The sequence below is a fragment of the Pinus tabuliformis genome, chromosome 9 (genome assembly GCF_031772625.1).
Source record: "Pinus tabuliformis cultivar Carrire ecotype Pingquan chromosome 9, CPIR1, whole genome shotgun sequence".
Taxonomy (NCBI): domain Eukaryota; kingdom Viridiplantae; phylum Streptophyta; class Pinopsida; order Pinales; family Pinaceae; genus Pinus; species Pinus tabuliformis.
Window position 1 is genome coordinate 732,250,055 of NC_142307.1, and position 19,840 is coordinate 732,269,894.

Below are 19,840 nucleotides of genomic sequence, written 5' to 3' on the forward strand. Positions count from 1 at the left end.
AGATCCACAATATTTAGGAGCAATACAGTATTTCAGAATCAACTTATCTTTATTCAATTCCTTGTAAATACAACCAGATCCGCCCTGCGCACTCAGCTTTAGGGGTCCGCGCACACAGCTGCGGACTCTACCAGGCCTCTGCGCACACAACTGCAGAGCCTCTATCTATCTACCAACACCCTTGACTTGAACTTACAGACTCTTCAAGACTTCTTTCTTCACAAACCCATTACATTCAAGATCCAGAAAAATACATTCCAAAAACTTACTTCTAACCATAGAGCCTTGCTCTATTTATACATTCCCATGGTCCGTGGACCATGGGCAGGCCGACTCTCTTATTATTATTTTACATTATTTCAGGCAGACAATCCTTTGACTTGACTTCTTACAATTTGTGCTCCGCGCATTTTATGGAGTCTTTACCATACTCTTTACCCAAAAGTGTGGGATTTGAGCCCCAAAAACGTTACGCGAGGCCTACGCTACCCAATAGTCCCCCAACACAATCATCATGACTTGTCCCAAGTCACTCGTTTGGTGTGACAATCTTCGCATGGAGGTTGGTCAGCAACTTCTGTGCCTCGCTCATACTTGCAGCAAACTCTTCCACCATTCACTGTACCCATTTGACGTGAACCCCCAACACATTAGTCTCTGTTTCCACTGCTTCACTAGATGCATATTCAGTTTTCATGTGTGCCACCTTGCGCTCGATGGCAGTGGAAACCGCGAAGCCATGGCTGGAGACATTCTTTAAGCACATCTTCCTTCTGTATAGCCGCGTCGACCCGTGCCTGGAGAGCCTGGGCCTCCCTCATTCTGGCCAGTCGTTGTGTGATGGCAACTGATTGTATAGTTCCCCGGACATTTTCATATGCCTGTTGTCACTCCCGCACTTCTATTTCCACCTGTTGTAGCTTTATATCGTCCTATAGAGATGTGAGTGTCAATATGGACTCATCCAACAATCCTGAGAAATCTTGGACTGTGTGCTTTATGACTTCCAATCCTGCTTGAATTTCATCATAGCGCTACTAATGAACCTTCGGGGGTGTGGGTGGTTGCGCATGCAGCCATAACTCTGCAATCTACAAATTTAATTCGCACTGAGCTCTCGCGGTCGCTTCCCAGGCCGTACCGAATCCTGTCGCTATGTGATGGATCTTATCAGTTATTAGAAGCTTCGCTGGAACAACCAACTCTGGTACCTAGTTGCAAGCCTCTGCCACGGCCTACTCCACTTCCTGGTTGCGAGCAATCAATTCATCACGCTGCAAGCTAACCTACTCCAGATTTGCCTTATGTTTTGTTAAAATTTGGAGGGCACGACCTTCCCTGGCACGCAACTAAACGGTTACCACATCCTACAATTGGTAGATGGTTTCGTGAGGTAGAGCAATTAAATTCAACTCCCAACATTTCATGTCCCCCTCGGCTTCAGCTCAGACCACGCCTGTTGGCAATACTAAATTTCTCATTGTGTGACTACGCATGGTCTGCTCGGCGGCGGTTATATCATTCGCAAGGTTTGGTAACATCCTTCCAATGGTCGCACTTGCAGTGCCTGAAGTTGCGCTCTGAGCTCCCCCAACACAATTGTCTGCTCTGTCATTAACGCCTATAATGTGCCGGCAGCGATATTGCGTGCTAATTCACTGTTGTCCAGAAATTCTTTTTCCAGGGCCTTGACAGTTTTTGACTTCTTGCGTGTCTGTGGCAATTCCTTGTTGCGCAGCCTTTTGCCTTGGGACAAGGTTGTGATAAGGTTTGTGCACTCATGTGTCTCGAATTCCTTTTGCATGTCCTGCTCCGAGGACATTCCAAGATCCTCCGTAATTTGGTTGACAAGTGCTTCCTTTGTCGCCTCTTGTAGTGAAGCAGCCTATTGTCCTTGTCGTGCCCTCTCTGCCAGTTTAGTGAGTCGCAACTGGATTTCCTTTTTCCACTACTGTGCTACCATCCTTTCTAATGTGGCCATGTCTAGAGCGTGCCACTCTGGAGACCATGCTTCCAATACCTCGTAAATTTCATCGTCCATGGCAATAAATGGGAGCTTGACCCATGTTTGCTTGGGATCCTTCTGCGCCCACATATATAGGTTATGCATGTCTACTTTGAACTCGGCCATGCTAAGCAACCTGTCGTACACTGTTGGGTACATCTGTAGTCTGTGAGCGATCCATGTTTGGATACTTGCTTCCATGAATATCCAAAATACCTTGATCTCATGGACCCTCATGGCATCCTTCGTAGCCCAGAGCGAAGTAAATCGCACTACTTCAGGGAGGGTGGGCTCAATGTTGGGAAACTGGCTACCCTGTGGCAATTCTCGTGCAACCAGAAGGATTGATAGTAGCAACCATGCATAATGGAAAGTATTACCCTTCTCCTGTGCTTCCTTGCAATTGGTCATAAATTTCTCACATAGAAATTGCGCCCAGTTGAACTAGACTCCTTCTGCGCACTGCCCTACAAGTGCAATAACAAGGGCTGGCACCTCATCTGCGCAACATTTTCTCATAAGTTCACTGGCTAGTAGCTGGGTGGTGACTTGCACCCCTCGTTCATTGATGCTCGCTTTTACATACCCATGCTTCCCTTTTTCCAGCTTATATTTGGCCTTCATTGTTTCTAACAGACCTGCTTCACTACTGGTTTCGGCGATGTCTATGGGGTCATTCCCTTTCATCAGCAGGTGAGTAATCTAGTGGACTAAATCGGTTGTGATTAGAATTGGCTCTTCCAACCAGAGATACCCATCATGTACCAAATAGAGTAGTTGTCAGTGTTGGCATTATGAGACAAATGTTGTCCTTGATGGCAAATCACATAGATGATAAATTATAGTGCACCAAAGTTCACGCACTTTCATGAAGATAAAAGTTTCTTTCATGTAGAGAAAAGTTCACGCACTTTCATGAAGATAAAAGTTTCTTTCATATAGAGAAAAGTTCACGCACTTTCATGCAAAGAAAAGTTTCTTTCATATAGAGAAAAGTTCACGCACTTTCATGCAGAGAAAATTTCCCTTCATGCAAGAGAAAAGTTCACGCACTTTCATGGTTGGCTCATGGTATTAGTCCGACAGTTTTTTATCCTATGGTTTTGGTCCATGGTATTGCATCCAAAAGTGTTGACCCCAAGTATTGGGTCCATGGTATTGTTTTGTTATGGTTTTGGACCGTGGTATTGTGGAAGGCCTAAGACTATAAAAGAGGAAGGAGATCATTTTGCAAAGCATCATTTGAATTATTGAATATCTGATAAAGTGCTAGATCTGGAATACTGTGATTGGGTTATGGTGCAGATCTGGATCTGAGCTAAAGAGGGATCTCACCGGTTGATGGAGAACAAGATCTAAGGATATATCGGGATCAAATGGCTTGAAATGAACTATCTCTATATAGTTGATTATGCTTATTCTAGATCTGTATACTAATGCTTTTAATGATCTGAACTGGGTATAACTTAAGTTTGAAATCGCTGCAAGTCATGATTGAATATTTATAGATCTGTACGCGGGTTGGCTTTGGTGAAAGCGCGTATGTACGCAGGTTTGGTTCATTGTAGTAGTGTATACCATTTGAGCTATGATGTTTAAAGTTACAGGTGGTTCAGGTTGTTGATGTGTTATGATGACTGTTTAATGGTGTCAGTATTCTACATATTCAGTTTGATTGATTGTGTTGATGTATGAGATCTAATAACGGATCAAGATCATAATGACTCATATTTATGTGATCTAATGGACTAGATCGGGTTGCTAACACACATATTATCCTTGTATATGTATTGATCTGGTGATTGGGTGATTCAAAAGATTGATTGATTATGTACTTCAATGATATTAATGGGACCAGTATGAAAATTGGATGAAACGTGGCCTTTCAGATTATGTGTTGTGCTTCAAGAGTATCCAGTATGAAAATGTATGAAACGTGGTACCTGGAGGAGAGAAGATTGTAGGCCGGTGCCTACGTACTAGTATCTTAGCTAGTACAAGAGCTAAGGGGGTGGTAGCTCCCTTCCAGTAGCAGTTGAAAACTTTGGAGCATTGTAGCATGTAGCAGCCTGCGTACTAGTAAATGGATCGGCTAGTACAAGAACTATGGGGGTTGTAGCTCCCTTCCAGGAGAGACTGGAGAAAGAGAGAGGGTTGTAGCTCTCTGCAGGTAGTAGCCTGCGTACTGGTAAAGGATTGCACTAATACAGAACTTTTGTAAAAGGATTTTCTTATTAAGAAGAAGATTGAGATGACTTGCAGCAGGTGGTTTTCTCCCACATTGGGTTTCCACCTTATATCATGGTGTTCATGTGTGTGGCTTATGTGTGATGATATGTTCTATTTTACTGCACCTATTTACTATTAATATGGTTAATAATGTTCTAATGCACTCATTGAAGATCAATTAACTGAATCATAAGTTTACTGAATATACGCGGGTATTCTTAACTGAAGCAGCATATATGAATCAGACTCTAGAAATGAAAAATTTATATTGATTTGATAATACTGATTCACCCCCCCTCTCAGTGTTATTTCCAACAATTGGTATCAGAGCAGGTCCTTTTGTAGAAGCTTGATCGCTTGAAGGAGATCCGTGGAACAATGGGAAAGAAGCTTAAGAAGAAAGCACCTAAGCAGAAGAAGACATCTCAAAAGAACTATGACAGTGGGAGAATCGATTGGGGATTATGTGGAAGAAGCACTTCAGATTCAGAATCATTTCAGAATGAAGATGAACTATTAGGTATGAATGTGTTATCCTCTGATGTTCCAGCTATCTATCCATTTGGAAAAGATGAAAGTGATAATGAAACAACTGAATTTTCTCTTATGGGTGAGCAAGAAAGATATCAAATAGAGGCAGAATTCAAAAGGCTTACAGACAAAATTAGAGATCACCAAGATCTATTGAACAGAAGGGAATGTGCCTTCAAAGAAGAAGCTACCAAACTAAAAGCTCAACTAGAGGAAGGAAACAAGGTAAGGAAGTTATTCAAGGACAAATACCAAAACTTGCAGGATGAAGTAACATCTCTAAGAGATGAAGTCAGTGAGAAGAGCACAACAATCAAGAAACTCAGAGATAGATCCAGTTACTATGAAAGTCTTGAAGCTACGATCCTCTTGCTGAAGGAAGATCTTGAAGAATCAAAGAAGCAGAATAACGAACTTCTCCAAGCTCATGAAAGGCAAGAAAATGAAGTCCTCAATCTAAGACATCAGTTGGAAGAATAAAGAAAAGTTGAAGAAAACATGAAGAAGCAGCATCGTGAAAAGGAAGAGCATCTTCAGGTTGAGGTAACCATTCTAAAGGATAAATTAGAAGAAAAAGATAAGATCTTACGATTTCAAGATAGTACTAAGATTTTGGATGATATTCTTAGTAGTCAAAGGTCTCCTACTATTAAAATTGGTCTTTGTTTTCATGAATCTATTGAAGGTGAATCTAGTTCAGGAAATAAGACAAGGGACTCTACTGCAAAATCTGAAATGCTCAATAAGGAGATGAAAGGTCAATCTCATCATCAACCAAGGAAAGAAATTCTTCAAAGAAAATATTTTACTCCTCCTATGAATAATGTTGAATGTTATGTATGTCATAATCTTGGACATGTTGTAGCCAGATGTAGAAGAATAAGGGTTCAAGACCATCATGCAGAAAGATCATCACATGCAAGGTACTTTAATGGATATTGCTTTGCTTGCAATATGTTTGGTCACATAGCTGTTGATTGCTATAGAAGAAATATGAGACATGTAAGATGTTACACATGTAACAAGCTTGGACATATAGCTAAGGAATGCAGGAACAAAGTATGGGCACCATACCAAAAGGAGAAAACATCATCATTACACTTGAAGATGTGGAAGAAGAAAGAAGTACAATCAGAAAGAGGCGGCACAGCACAACATACAGACATAACAGAATCAGAGGGAGCTGGAAGTGTAAAACTTCAGTGTCCTAAATCTCATATGCAAGTTTCTTAAAGAGAAGTCACGTATATACGTGAGTTGGTTATGGCATAGTCGCGTATATGATTGTTTGAGGAAAGGAAGTAGGGACAGGTTCAGGAAAAGGATCAGTTATGATTCGGTTTATTATTTGCGCTGTTTGATAATGGTTACAATTATCTGATGATGTGTGGAAATGACTTGATGGTTATAAGTGTTTTGTTTCTAACTTGATAATGATGATGTATTGATACTTCTTGTTGATATGCATGATCAGATCTGACAGTAACCAAGATGGCACAGGTTTAGGGGGAGCATATGCTTTTAATGCATTGTTGGCATTATGGTTAATAGTCCTTGGTGATGATGCTTATATGGATAAATTATTCATCTTGCTATGATATGGTTATGAGTTGTTCAGATGATTCTTGGGGTTACATAGTTGATATTCAGATCAGATTTGTGGTTGATTCTCTTATGGTGCTTACATGGTGATCTTCATAAGGATAAGGAGAAGTACATAGTTTGAATTCACATCTTCTTTACTTGATGATGAGTCACTCATATGCTGTTGTCGTCATATGCATAAAGATCATATATTACAGTTATGATGCAGGATTCCTATTGTTCTTGGCACATATATGGATGAGGATTGTTGGCTGGATACATGGATGATTATTCAAAGTTGCATTGTTGGAGATGAGTTCTTACCTTTCGTACATATGTTGATTGATGCAAATATTCCCAATTGATGATACTTGGTCCATGCAGATCTGGATGGCTATGGTGTTTCTCTCATATGATAGAATGATTCTGTATATACAGAATTATGTTCAAAGGATGAGTTGATACGGACATACCTTGATGATTCATGCACTAATACAAGTTACTGGTCTAGTTGCCGTTGACAGATGCTGTTACGCAGTAATTTGTCACTGTCTCCCTGTCAGTCTCCCTACTGTGTCATGAAATCAAATGCACCATGCTCATGCTCTCTAAACTGGCCAAATGACCCACTTTGCCAAAGTTTATTGCATCAGCGCGACTGTTATTAAAATAACCGCGCTGACTGGTGGCTGATAGTGTAACTGATGCGCTGCCAGAGCGGAAGCACACGGGTTTTCCACACTGGTCGAATTTTATGCGCCAGCGCATCCTATGAAAGTATTGAGCCGCGCTGACACAGCCTGCCCTGTTATTATGATGCGATGTCAGTGCTCCAGTTCAGTGTTACACCCGCGCTGATCCAGTTTGGGCGAATTTGTTCCAACAGCCAGCCTTCCAGATGGTTCCAGACTTGGTTGTTGGCCTTGCCAGTATCACCCTCCCTTCTATGGCATGTATGTTCGTCATTTGAAACCACCTTCCTTGAGGATAAGCTTGTCCTTCCACCATTCATGGAGACTCCTTCTCCTATTTAAACCTCCACCATTACCATGAGCAGCTAGTTTGGATAGTGTGGAATTCATAGTGCTTAGACTGCTGCTGTTAGTAGGTAGTTGGTGTGACAAGTGTGGTTTTGCTAGAGGAAGCTTAAGGAAGGTTGTGAGTATTGCTTGTGTGAGAGAGAGCTTTGTTTTGGGAGAATTTACCTCCAAGGGTGAATGCTTAAGAGACTTGCTGGCTGGACCCTCAAGAGAAGGACTCAGCGTCAGAACTTTGGTTGTACCTTTCTTTGTTATTGATTTAATAATAGATGACTACTGTTATGGTTCCATTCTCATTTGTCTTTATAATGGTTAATGTGAATTACATCCTTTCTGACTGATGTATAATTACTTTTATTAGATTTCACGCTTGTGTTTGTCTTTCTCTTCGTGTGTGCAGGTATCTATTCACAGAGATCGTGGAAGATCGTGACCGGCTAGAGCGAAGGAGCGGGAGCGGCATCTCTTCGTCAAACAATAGCGTTGGAATCCCAATAGGTGTTCTTTGCCTCTCTTTTATTTGCAATTAGGAACTTGCACAGTAGCATTGATTGATTGTTGCTAGACCCGTTCTGGGCTAGTAGGGATCGCCTCTATCCGTAGAGGGGATTTACCTCTCCAACAATTTGGCGACCATACTGGGGAGCTGGCCTTTGTCTCTTTTGTCCATTTTTGTGCTTGAGTTTGATTGTTCTCTCTTTTTAAAATTGGGGATTAGTTCTCTGCTTTTAGGCTTCCTGGTTCAGTCTGGGAGGTGTATAAATTGTTTAAAGAGTTCTGGCCTTGGTTTGGGAGTTTTTGGCTTGATTCTACCTCTTTTTTAGCCTCAGCGTGGTTTATATCAAAACAGTTTCGCTGACAGCGCATAGTTGTTTCTTTAACCCTGTTGTCATCGCGCTTGTACGTAAAACAGTCGCGACGGTTCTGAAATCGAACCAGTGCGCTTAAGTCGTGTCCTTCCGCGCTGACAACGCCCAGTTGCTACGCGTGACCTCTTGTCAGCACATTGTTGCTGAGCGCTACCCACGCTGATCCTGTAAAATTGAATTTGTTTCAATCTTGCCTCCTGAGCCTGTTGGTTTGACTATCTCCAGCTCTTTCTACTTGGTTTATGACTTGATATTTGTTGTTTGAATTGTGACACACTTTCTTGCGAAGTCTTGTCGGACGAATTTCGTTTTTGTGTCCCGTGACCTAGTGCCATCATCCAGCCTTCACTGGAGTGACCTTGTTTTATCCACTTGTTCGCAAAAGTTCGTTGCTGCTTGCCTTTGCTATTGCGGAAACCTTCCTCTTTTTGCTTTCTTTGCTTGTTTGCTTGAGGTGATTGTCATTGAACCGATCTTCGGATTGTTTCACTACCCAAGACACAGATCACAGTTGCTAGGGTTCAATCAGCTCTTTTCACGCTTGTTGTGTTCGTCATTGAGTGATTTTACTTCTTTTTGCTCGGTGTTGCTGTCTCTCAAAATTCATTTTAAAGTGCACAGTGCCATTGAAAAAGAAATCAAACTAATGTCTTTTGCATTCAATAGTTAATGAAAAGAAGAGCATTTCATTGATTTGTGTTGTCAAAAGAAAAAGTTCATTTCTTTGTCATTAGCTGCATTAGATTGTTTGATTGTTTGAATTCGTTTTGTTTGATTGAAAACTCTTAACCCTCTCGTAATTAGAATTCATCGAACGAAATGGTATTCTTTGGCATGTAGTTTGCATCTAGGAAATTGTGAGAGATCACACGATAAGGCCTGAAACCGAAACTTAATTCAAGATCAACCATAAAATAAACTGAATAAACCTAAAAATGCATTGGAACTTAACGCAAACATCTAGAGGTCTAGGTTAGAGACGTGTTCCGGCGTCTTTAAACATAGTCACTGTTGTTTCACATTACGGTTGGGTGATTCCTCCTTCTGTGACTCGATAGTGGTCTAACACGGATTGTGCTCCCACGTACCGTCGCGTATATAGGGAGACCCCACTAGGCTTTTATCCTTGATCCATAGGAAGCTGAGTCTGCCACCCTACAAACCGTAACGCACCGAACACAGCATTCGGGAAGATTGACTGCAGTACGGAAAGTCCTTGGTTCTCGTACGATTGCCAAGGTGTATAAGCAGTTTTATGGATTGCTTGGTAAACCCTTTGCCTAGAATCTCCAGAGCAGTCACTTTTGGTCCTTTTCGGACTCCCTAAATGAAAAGGTGCCAGTGAGCTTCTTGTCACTTCGTGCTCATTAAACATTCGAAGGAGACTAGAGTCATCTTTTCGTCCTTTTCTCGACTCTTGAAACATGAAAAGGTCAAGTTCAGTTCCTGTGTCTTAAAAATTTATTCGGCCGCGATAACCTTACCTGGTTAGATTTTGTATGCGTTAGTTTGAGTAGGGTCTTTGTCGTTAGTTTCCTTTAGGGTTTTGTGTGGGGTTTGTCATCCTGGCTGACCCGTCAACTCCCGGTCCAAGTGATCAAGGTTCTCCATCTTCTGTTGCTCCTGAGGTACCAGTTGTAAGCGGTACTCTTCCGATTATCCCGAGTATCCAACCTATCAACGTACGTGCCCCAGGCGACGAGGATTACGAAGAAGATTGGAACCCTATCTGGGAGCCTGACGAGGACGATATTCCTGTTACCCCTCCCGGTATGTCGTCTCCGATGTCCACTTCCCACAGGAATGAGACATCTCCCAGCGCAGGTGAGACACCCGTGGTGTCAAATGTCGAATCTCCCATTCCAGCTACTTCTCCGCTCCCTCCACGGTATCAGTCGATGAGGGATAGAATAGCTGCCAGAATGCCTTCTACGACTATATGGGATCCTAGTCTCATTGCCACCACGGAACCCTTTCTTTCGCAACCCCCTAATACACCTGTTACCTCAGTTCCCACAAATCCAACTGTTTGTGTAGCATACTCAACTCCGGTCGTCAGTGCTGTGACAGCATCTTCATCTACAAACCCTGGGGCTGGTCCCTCTCACAGTCAAGTGAGCAATGGCCAACCAGGGCTTTCGTCTGGAGTCATCGATCCTGCACAAAGTGCTCAGCCCTCTTCTGGTCCTGTTCCAGGAGGGGGGTCGTATGATGCCCATGGGCAACCCATTGTGGACCCGAATTACCAAGGTCCACTCTTTTATTATGATTCTACTGGTCAGTACCTCCAGTTCGCTCAATCCGCGCCTCTTCAACCTTTCGTTGAAGTCTCGGTACCATTAAACATTATTTATGATCCCGGTACTCATTCTTTTCATGGGGGCCAGGCAATTCCTGGACAGCCTCAAGGACCACCTAATCTAGGCCAGCCACCTTATGTGCAAGCCCCCCAAGGGCAACCACTTTATGGCCAGTCTTACCCAGGACAATCTGGGGGCCCACAAGGACAACCCTACCCGGGACAACCTTCGGCCATGGGCGGTCCATCTTTTTCCTATCAGAGTCAACCTTCTGGTTATCCAGGGAAACCTGGTACCCAGCAAGGTTATCCGTCTGGTCAGCCAGGACAGCCTTACATCCAACAAGGCCAACCTGGTTTCCAGCAGGGTTATCCCGCTGGACAAGCTGGGCAAAATTATACTCCTCAAGGTCAACCAATAGTCCAGCGGGGGTATCCTTCTGGGCAGGGGGGAAACCCTACGTACAGCAGGGCCAACCCACTGCTCAGCTCGTGAATCCTCCTGGGAAAGGGGGGCAACCCTATGTACAGCAGGGCCAACCCACTGCTTAGTCCATGCAACCTTCTGGGCAAGGGGGGCAACCCTACGTACAGCAGGGCCAACCCATTACTCAGCCAGTACAACCCTCCGGACAAACGGGCCAGCCCTCTGTGCAACAAGGCCAACCCACTGTCCGCCCTACTCATCCAGCTGGACAGGCTAGCCAACCGCAAAGTCAACCAGCCATCCAGCCAACTCGGCCATCTGTTCCGCAAATACAACCCTTGGTTGCTCAAGGACAACCTGGCACCCAGCAAGTACGTCCTTCTGGGCAAGCAGGTCCATCCCAAAATCAACCAGACCAACCTTCCGGCCAGATGATCCAAGCCCAGCCAGTTCAAGGACATTATTCTGGGCCTCAAACTCAAGGGGGTTATCAAATGCAAGGCGGGCCACAGCCCCAACCTTCCTACCAAGCGCAGCCTACTTATCAGGCTCAGTATGGAGCCCAGCAAATGTATGGCTACCAGCAACCCCAGGGGCAAACTCAATTTACCCCTTATCAAAATTATCAACAGATGCAGGTCACGCCTTACCAAAATTATCAGTATGCTGCACCTGCGGGTCAAGTTGCTAATACATGGGGTGCTGGGGGGCAGACCCAGGGACAACTGTCTGCATATGGACAAAATCCATATGGGCAGAACCCCTACGGACAAGGTCCCTATGCGCTAGGCCCTTTTGGGCCAGGTCCATCTGGACAAGGTCCCTATGCGCTAGGCCCTTTTGGGCCAGGTCCATCTGGGCAGAGTCCATGGGGGCAACCACCACCTGGTTGGAACCCTAATACTGCCTCAAATCCACAGCCACAAATGTCCTTTAACCCTCAGTTGCCATTCTTAGCGACGTTGGAACTTCCGGATGTGTCCAAGTTAACGAATGATCCCATTCTGCATAATCCGTATTGGCCACCAGTTCCAACTAAAATACCTGGTGCTTGTCCAAAATTTGATGGCAAAGCTGGTGAAGATCCTCAAGCCCATGTTATGACCTATCACCTTTGGTGTTCATCGAACTCATGGCTTGATGACTCTATCCGGCTCCGCCTCTTTCAGAGAACAAACACCGGTTCAGCCGCTAAGTGGTATATTGAGCTGAATCGCGGCATGTTTCAAGATTTCAACTCGCTGGCTATGGCATTCTTAACTCATTTTCAGTTACCCATTCGGTACGAGACAGGGACAAATCTCCTCACGTCTCTCAAACAGGACACAGCTACGCACATATCTGATCATATACATGAATGGAGAAGGCGTCGTCACTTGATCAAATTCTGGATTCCTGATCAACTCCGGACCGATTGGTTCACAACTTCCTTTGTCCCTAAAATTGCAAAATACATCGCCATGGGAGCTTGTGTAACTGAAGAGCAAGCAATCGTGCGTGCTCAGTACCTCGACTTAGTGTACTCTCAGTCAGGTACTATATATGATTATTTGCCAGATGCCCCGAGACCTGGACAGACCAAGGCTCCGCCAAAACCATCTGTTGATGGAGTCATTGGCTCTGTAAACTCGTCATCGAAGAAATCGGCCGCGAACCCTAGGAAGCAAAAACAGAACGCTTCTAATGAAAATGCTTCTCAGGGCCAATCTAATCCTGGAAGTACCTCCGAGGTAAACGCCGTCCAGTCCACCGCGGCGGATAAATCCTCAAAAGGGAAAAAGAAAGGGAAAGCTAAAGATAAATCTGGACAGCCCAAGCAGGATGCCCCTAAACCTCCACCCGAGGAAGGAGCTAAACGAAATCCTAAGTATCCTTGTCTCATATGTGATGAGGATCACTACACTAAGGACTACCCAAGGCAGTCCAAAGTTAGTCGGTTATTGAAAGGTGCTCCTGGGACTCCTGTCATGCTTAAAGAGCCTTTCCCTTCCCAGCAGACTCAAATGGTTGCAGACCCGTCTCAACCCTCTTCCTCGTTCGGTTCTCAAGTGTTCATGGCTGGCACGATTCCCATCCATGTTTCAACTCGAGCGAAAGATTATCCATCTCGTGCCGAGAAAGAGCCGGAGGTTCCCTCCAGCGCTCCTCCGTCTAGTTCTGGTCCTCTCCACATCGAAAGGCCCAGCACTGAGACGATCCCCCGACCCCCTCCAAAAGGTGTACTCAGGAAGTCATCTTACAACCCTAATGCTCGTGCTGCCCAACACTATAGCATTGTTGAGGACTTAGCTCAGGCTTCGTCTGCTATGTCCGCTCTAGAAGTCCTCCAGAGCTGCCCCTCCCAGAGGAAGTCCTTGCTATCAGCTATTGGTGGCATCGACCCGACAGATTCAGATTTGATTTCTTTCGATGTCGAGGGTTTTACACAGAGATTGCCTCACCAAGTCGCTTTCCTTATACAGGTCATCATCAATGGCAGAACGATTCATCGTACGGTTATTGATGAAGGTGCCTCAACTTGCATCATGTCCATTGCTTGCTGGAAGGAGATTGGTTCCCCTACTTTGAGTTAGTCTCCTACGACGTTAGAAGCTTTCGATGGAAGAGAGTCTCGTCCTTACGGTATCCTCCAACGATTGCCCATCTCTTTGGAAGGGAAGACCGTAGAAGTGGAGGTCGAAGTTGTCGACGCCAATCTGACCTACAACCTCCTCCTCGAACGGAGCTGGACATACACCATGCAAGCCGTGGCTTCCTCCCTGTTCCGTGTCATTCATTTCCCTCACCAAGGGAAGATTGTCACGGTGGACCAGCTCTCCTTCTTCGCCTCTTCTTCTGAAGGTAATGTGCCATTCGTGGAGCATACCTCTAAGTCACTCGAGAGCGTGGGTGCCGAACTTTTCAAAGATCCCACTTTAATGGGAGTCTTTCCCCTCCCACCTCCAAATCTCGCCCCTATCAACATGATCTCTGTACGCTCAGATCCGTGGGTTCTTCCTCCTGCTAATCAGGAAGACTCTTGGGGTGATATGATGCCGTTGAGTCCTGCCGAACTCAACTACATCGAGATTGTCGCTGCATCGGCTCCCCCTGATGAACCTGCTCTCCCAAACAGTGTTCCCGATTCATATGATCATTTCCCTTGGCTAGGAGATGAGGCTACTTCGGATCCATTGAAGGAAATATTTCCTTCTGACGAAGCCATCATAGAGACCATGTCTCTCGAAGAGCTCCCTTGGTCAGATCACCACCATCGCTCTTCGTTTCTCCCTCCCCATCTGGAAATGACCGCATGTCTCGAGCGGTTTGCTTCATGTGTCCCATCCCCGCCCCTCCAAACGCCCATTCAGCTTTATCAAGTGTCTTCAGAGGGCAATATGGGAAATATCACGCAAACCCAACCGATTGACATCTCTGTCAAACCAGGGATTGTCGAGCACATTCATATCGGAGTCACTTGCACTCCTGAGGAAGTTCAACTCTATACTGCTTTATTTCACGAATTTCGTGATGTCTTTGCATGGTCCTATGAGGAAATGTCCGGCATCGATCCTAGTATAGTGGTGCACGAAATACCTACATATCCAGGTGCTAAGCCTGTTCGTCAGCGCTTACGCCCAGTGCACCCCCGAAAGGCTGCAGCCATCAAGGCCGAAGTCGAAAAGCTTCTTAAAGCTGGTTTCATTTACCCCATTCCCCTTACGGATTGGGTGTCTAATATAGTCCCTGTGAATAAAAAGCAGGGCACTATCCGGGTCTGTGTTGACTATCATGATATCTATCGCGCATGTCCAAAGGATAACTTCCCTACGCCCTTCATCGATCAGCTTATTGATGAGTGCGCAGGAAGTGAAATTTACTCGTTTATGGACGGCTTCTCTGGCTATAACCAGATCAACATTGCACCCACGGACCAGCATAAGACAGCTTTTATTTGTCCTTGGGGCACCTTCGCCTATAAAAAGCTTCCTTTCGGTCTAAAGAATGTCGGTGCTACATTTCAACGTGAAATGTCTTATGCCTTTCATGATATTCGTCACATTGTACAACCTTACCTGGATGACCTTCCGACTCATTCAGCTAAGCGTCAGGACCATCCCTCTCATCTTCGCGAGATTTTTCTCCGCTGTCGACACTACCGCATAAGGCTTAATCCTCATAAGTGTGTCTTCTGCGTAGAATCAGGCCGACTGCTCGGGTTCATCGTCTCCCGAGAAGGCATCCGTCTGGATCCCCTCAAAGTTGAGGCCATCCTGAATCTTCCTCCCCGTGCCTCTTTGTAGCAATTTCAGAGCCTGCAGGGCAAAGCAAATTTCCTTAGACGATTCATTCCGAATTATGCCGAGGTGGCTAAGGGTTTCACACGATTATTAAAGCGAGACACACCCTTTCGTTGGGATGCCATCGCCCAGGAGTCTTTCGAGCGACTCAAGGACCTCCTTGTCTCGGCTCCACTCTTAAGACCTCCGAACTATCACCGTGATTATTCTCTCTATCTGGCTGCCGCTGACACCACCATCGGCATGGTTCTGGTGCAGGATGATGATGATGGCAATGAGCATGTTATCTATTACCTTAGTCGCAATCTCTTGGATACGGAAACTCGCTATGCGTATGTCGAGAAGTTGGCATTGGCAGCTGTCTGCGCCGTTCAACGGTTCCGGCACTATATCCTGTTGCGCACTATGACCGTGATTTCCGACTGCAACCCAATGACCTACATCTTGTCGCGTCAGCTGCTGGGCGGAAAGTACTCGAAATGGATTGTCATCCTACAAGAGTTTGACTTGGAATTTACTGCTGCCAAGTCTAAGAAATCTCTGGTCTTTGCAGAATTGCTCTGTTCTTTGCCATCCCCTTCTGTACCATCTCGATCGGAAGAGCACATCCCGGACGAAACATTGTTTCTAATCAGCACCCTCGACCCTTGGTATGGGGACATCATAGTATATTTGCAGACGTCTTCCTTCCGTCCTAATGTATCGAAAGACGCTCGACGAAGGATTCGTCACCAATCTCAACCCTATCGCATTATTGGCGATACCCTGTACCGCCTCGGCGTTGATTCTATTCTCCACCGATGCTTGACTCTCGAAGAGGCTGAGCGAGTATTGAATGACTGCCACTCCGGTGCTTGTGGCGGCCACATGTCCGGATATGCCACCGCCCAGAAAATCCTCCGTGCTGGTTATTTCTGGCCTTCTATCTTCAAGGATTGCATCGTTGCCGTCCGTGCATGTCATGAATGTCAGGTCTACCACCGGAAAATGCGTGCACCTCCTGCACCACTGCACCCTGTTGTTACCATAGGTCCATTTGCCAAATGGGGCATCGATTATACGTCTTGTAACCCTCGTTCGGTCGGGGGGCATGGATATATCATCGTTGCCGTGGATTACTTCACCAAATGGGCCGAAGCGATGCCTAAATTGAACGAAGACGGTTACACAGCGGCGCAGTTCTTATTTAATCATGTCATTAATCGGTTCGGAGTCCCCCAGGCTATCGTCACAGATCACGGAAAACATTTCCGTAATCACATGATGACGGAACTAACGACCCAGCTAGGCTTGCGTCAAGATAGCTCGATGCCGTATTACCCTCAATCCAATGGCCAAGTTGAAGCTGTGAACAAAGTTTTGATCACAATGCTCCAACGTACCGTGAATACGCACAAGTCTAACTGGCATCTGATGTTGTTCCCCACCTTGTGGGCTTACCGGACCTCTGTGAAGGACGCCACCGGTTTCACTCCTTTTCATCTTGTTTATGGACTGGAGGCCACCCTTCCTGTTGAGTGTGAGATTCCTTCATTAAAGTTAGCTGTCGAGTTGCTTCCCAACACCACTCCGGTGGAGGAACGGCTTCTTTATTTAGAACGGCTAGACAAGACCCGTCGCTTAGCCTCTCTAGCTATTGAAGTGCAGAAGAAGAGGGTTAAGGCTCACTTCGACAATACCATTCAACCTCTTTCCTTTGTTGAGGAAGATCTAGTACTGCTCTATGATCAAGCTAAGGATAAGCTGGGGGCAGGTAAACTCGAATCCATGTGGCTAGGCCCCTATATCATGAAGAGAGTTTTGCAAAAGGGGGCATATGAGCTGATCGATTACGAAGGAAATCCTTTCGACAAGCCCCGCAACGGGCTCTATTTGAAAAAATATTATGCATGATTTCATGCACCTAGTTTGTACATACGTGTGTTCTTGGCAAGTGTGTTATGTGTGCATGATTTCTTGTTTTGCTTTGGTGTGAAGGCGTGTTTGCCTCTTATTTTGTTTTCTGCTTCTTGTGCAGATGTCTAGTACACCTTATGTTGGCTTCGCCGATGGCGCCTGCCGTAGTACTTGCAATTTGTCTTCTGTGGCGTGGGCGATCTACGATCCTCACGGCGAGTTGCTAGATCTTCAAGGCGTGTGCTTGGGCCGTACCACCAACAATGTTGCCGAATACAATGCTGTAATTGAATTACTAGCCGAAGCAGTTGATCTTGGCATTCGTGCATTGGTGGTAAACCTGGACTCTCAACTTGTCGTCCATCAACTCAACGGGCGATATTCCGTCAGAGACCAACACATTCTAAGGTTGTATTTACGTGTGAGATTGTTAGAAAGGAATTTTGATTATATCACATATCAACACATTCCGAGACGATTAAATACGTTAACCGATGCATTGGCAAACCATGTGTTGGACATACATTTGCGTAATAGATAAACATCATACAAGAAGAGATAGAAAACATAATAAGACCATAGAATAAGCATGTGTAAATAATTTCTTTCCCAAGCATAGTTTGCATGCGTGCCTGCATATGTGCTTTTAAGCTTGCATAAAAATTAAAATACATGGGTTGTGTGTTGTGCAACTGATACATTAGATCACATTTGTATTAGACATTTGCATAACATATTAAAAAACATCATCACATGTGAAACGATCCATCCAAAAACAGCATATATATATATATATCGTGTGGCGCACTAAGGCGCTCAAAAATAAGTGTATATGTCCAAAAAGTAAAGCCGGTGTCCTCAGTACATCCGAGACATATGTCTCTAAAAACATCAGTGGAAATAAAACCTAGATGACTACTGAGCTGGGTTATGCTCTCTATAGCATACAGCTGCCCGTGCCACCCGCCTCAAAAGGTGGTGCATCCTGGGTTCCACCCCCACTGTGTGGATCTGATGAGCTATGGGGACCTCCTCGACCCCCTGGAAATCTGGCACCCCCTCCAGTAAACCCTCGAGGTTGCGAGCTATAGTCTCCGACGTGTCAACTCCTGGAGGAGCTAGGGCCAGGACTCCAGCACCTTGCCCCTCTCTCCGTGCCTCTGGGGCTAGACCAATGGGTCTCACGGGTCCCACATCTGCACACCGTGACATTTATCAAGACATGTACATGAAAAATCAAAAACATTAAAAAATATTAAAAAGAGATCAAGTGTCATACCTCCATCATCCCAATGCTCTCCCGCGGGCAGTGGCATGTCGGGATCGTTGCGGAAGTCCATACCGGCATATGGCCAGTCCTCTACGAAAATGACCTGCCGATCCAGCCACTCTCGAAAGTACACTCCCCAAGCTACTGGGCGGCCGCCACCTCCGCGCGGCATGACACGGGCCCATCGGCTGGCCCTCGTCTCCCGGGGACCTCTGGGTGGATCCACGGCCATGTTCTGCAGCTGTAAGGTCGGCACCCGCTCCAGCATGAGTAGAAGTAAGAGCGACCCGTAAGAAAACTGCTTCGACTCTCCGCGTCGACAGTTGCTCAATTGCCTCTTCATGCTGGTCATCACTGCTGCTGCCCAGTTGAAAATGGTGGGCTGTAAGCACTCAAGAGCCAGTAGTAGATGGGTCTTTGAGGCCTCATGATTGGCCAAAGAGCCCGCTGCCCGTGTCACCATAAAGAGTATGGTGCGAAGAACCATGTCGTTCACCGTCGGAATACCAACCTTCCCGCTCCGTGTTTTAACAGCCCCTGGACACACTCGAGCCATCAGCTGGTCAAGAGTCTCACCGCTGGGTCGTTGCCCCTCCAGGATGGGCATCTGGCCCCGGCGTGATAATCCAGTCAAAAAATAGATATCCGTGGAATCAAACTCAATGTCCCGGCCACGGATCGTGAATTTTCCATCAACTGGATTCCAAGCTCTGATTAAGAGCTCGAGCAGATCAGGTTGCGCCCTCAGGCGCGGAGTGAGGAAGAATTTCAAGAACCCGCATGCCCGCATTGCATTTCGGCATTCGGCAATGGCATAAGCGGCTATATCCTCATCATCGTGAGCTCTCTCTTGCCAAACGAAAGACATTATGTCCTGCAAGACCATGAAAAAACATTAGAGCACTAATCGTTGGAATTTTTACGTTCATTTTCTTAAAAACATATTTTTACGGCGTCAGCGCGGCTGTTTTTAAAACAGTCGCGCTGATAATGGTGCACCGTTGTTTTTTCCTTGGGTTAGCGCGGAAGCACACGTGTTTTCCGCGCTGACCCAAGAGGTGGTATGTGTAAATGTAAATCGATCAGCGCGGACCCGAGCGGGAAATCCGCGCTGACCGAGAGCGCACCAACGCTCAAAAAATTTGCCCAAAGGGCCACTTCCCACCGTGGAATTGCTCTCAAAAAGACTCAAATTAAAGCGCAAATGGAGGAGAACCTACCTGGAACAAGCTGCCGGATGAATGGTGTCCGCATGGGCTGGAAATCACTCCGTCAACCTTGCAGCTCCTCAACGTTCTTCACAACTCAAAATGGTAGCAATGGTAAAAAATGACTTTTACCCCCCTATTTATGGTAAAAAATTCATAACTAGCTATAGTTTCTTATCAATGTGGGTTTTTGTCATATTTT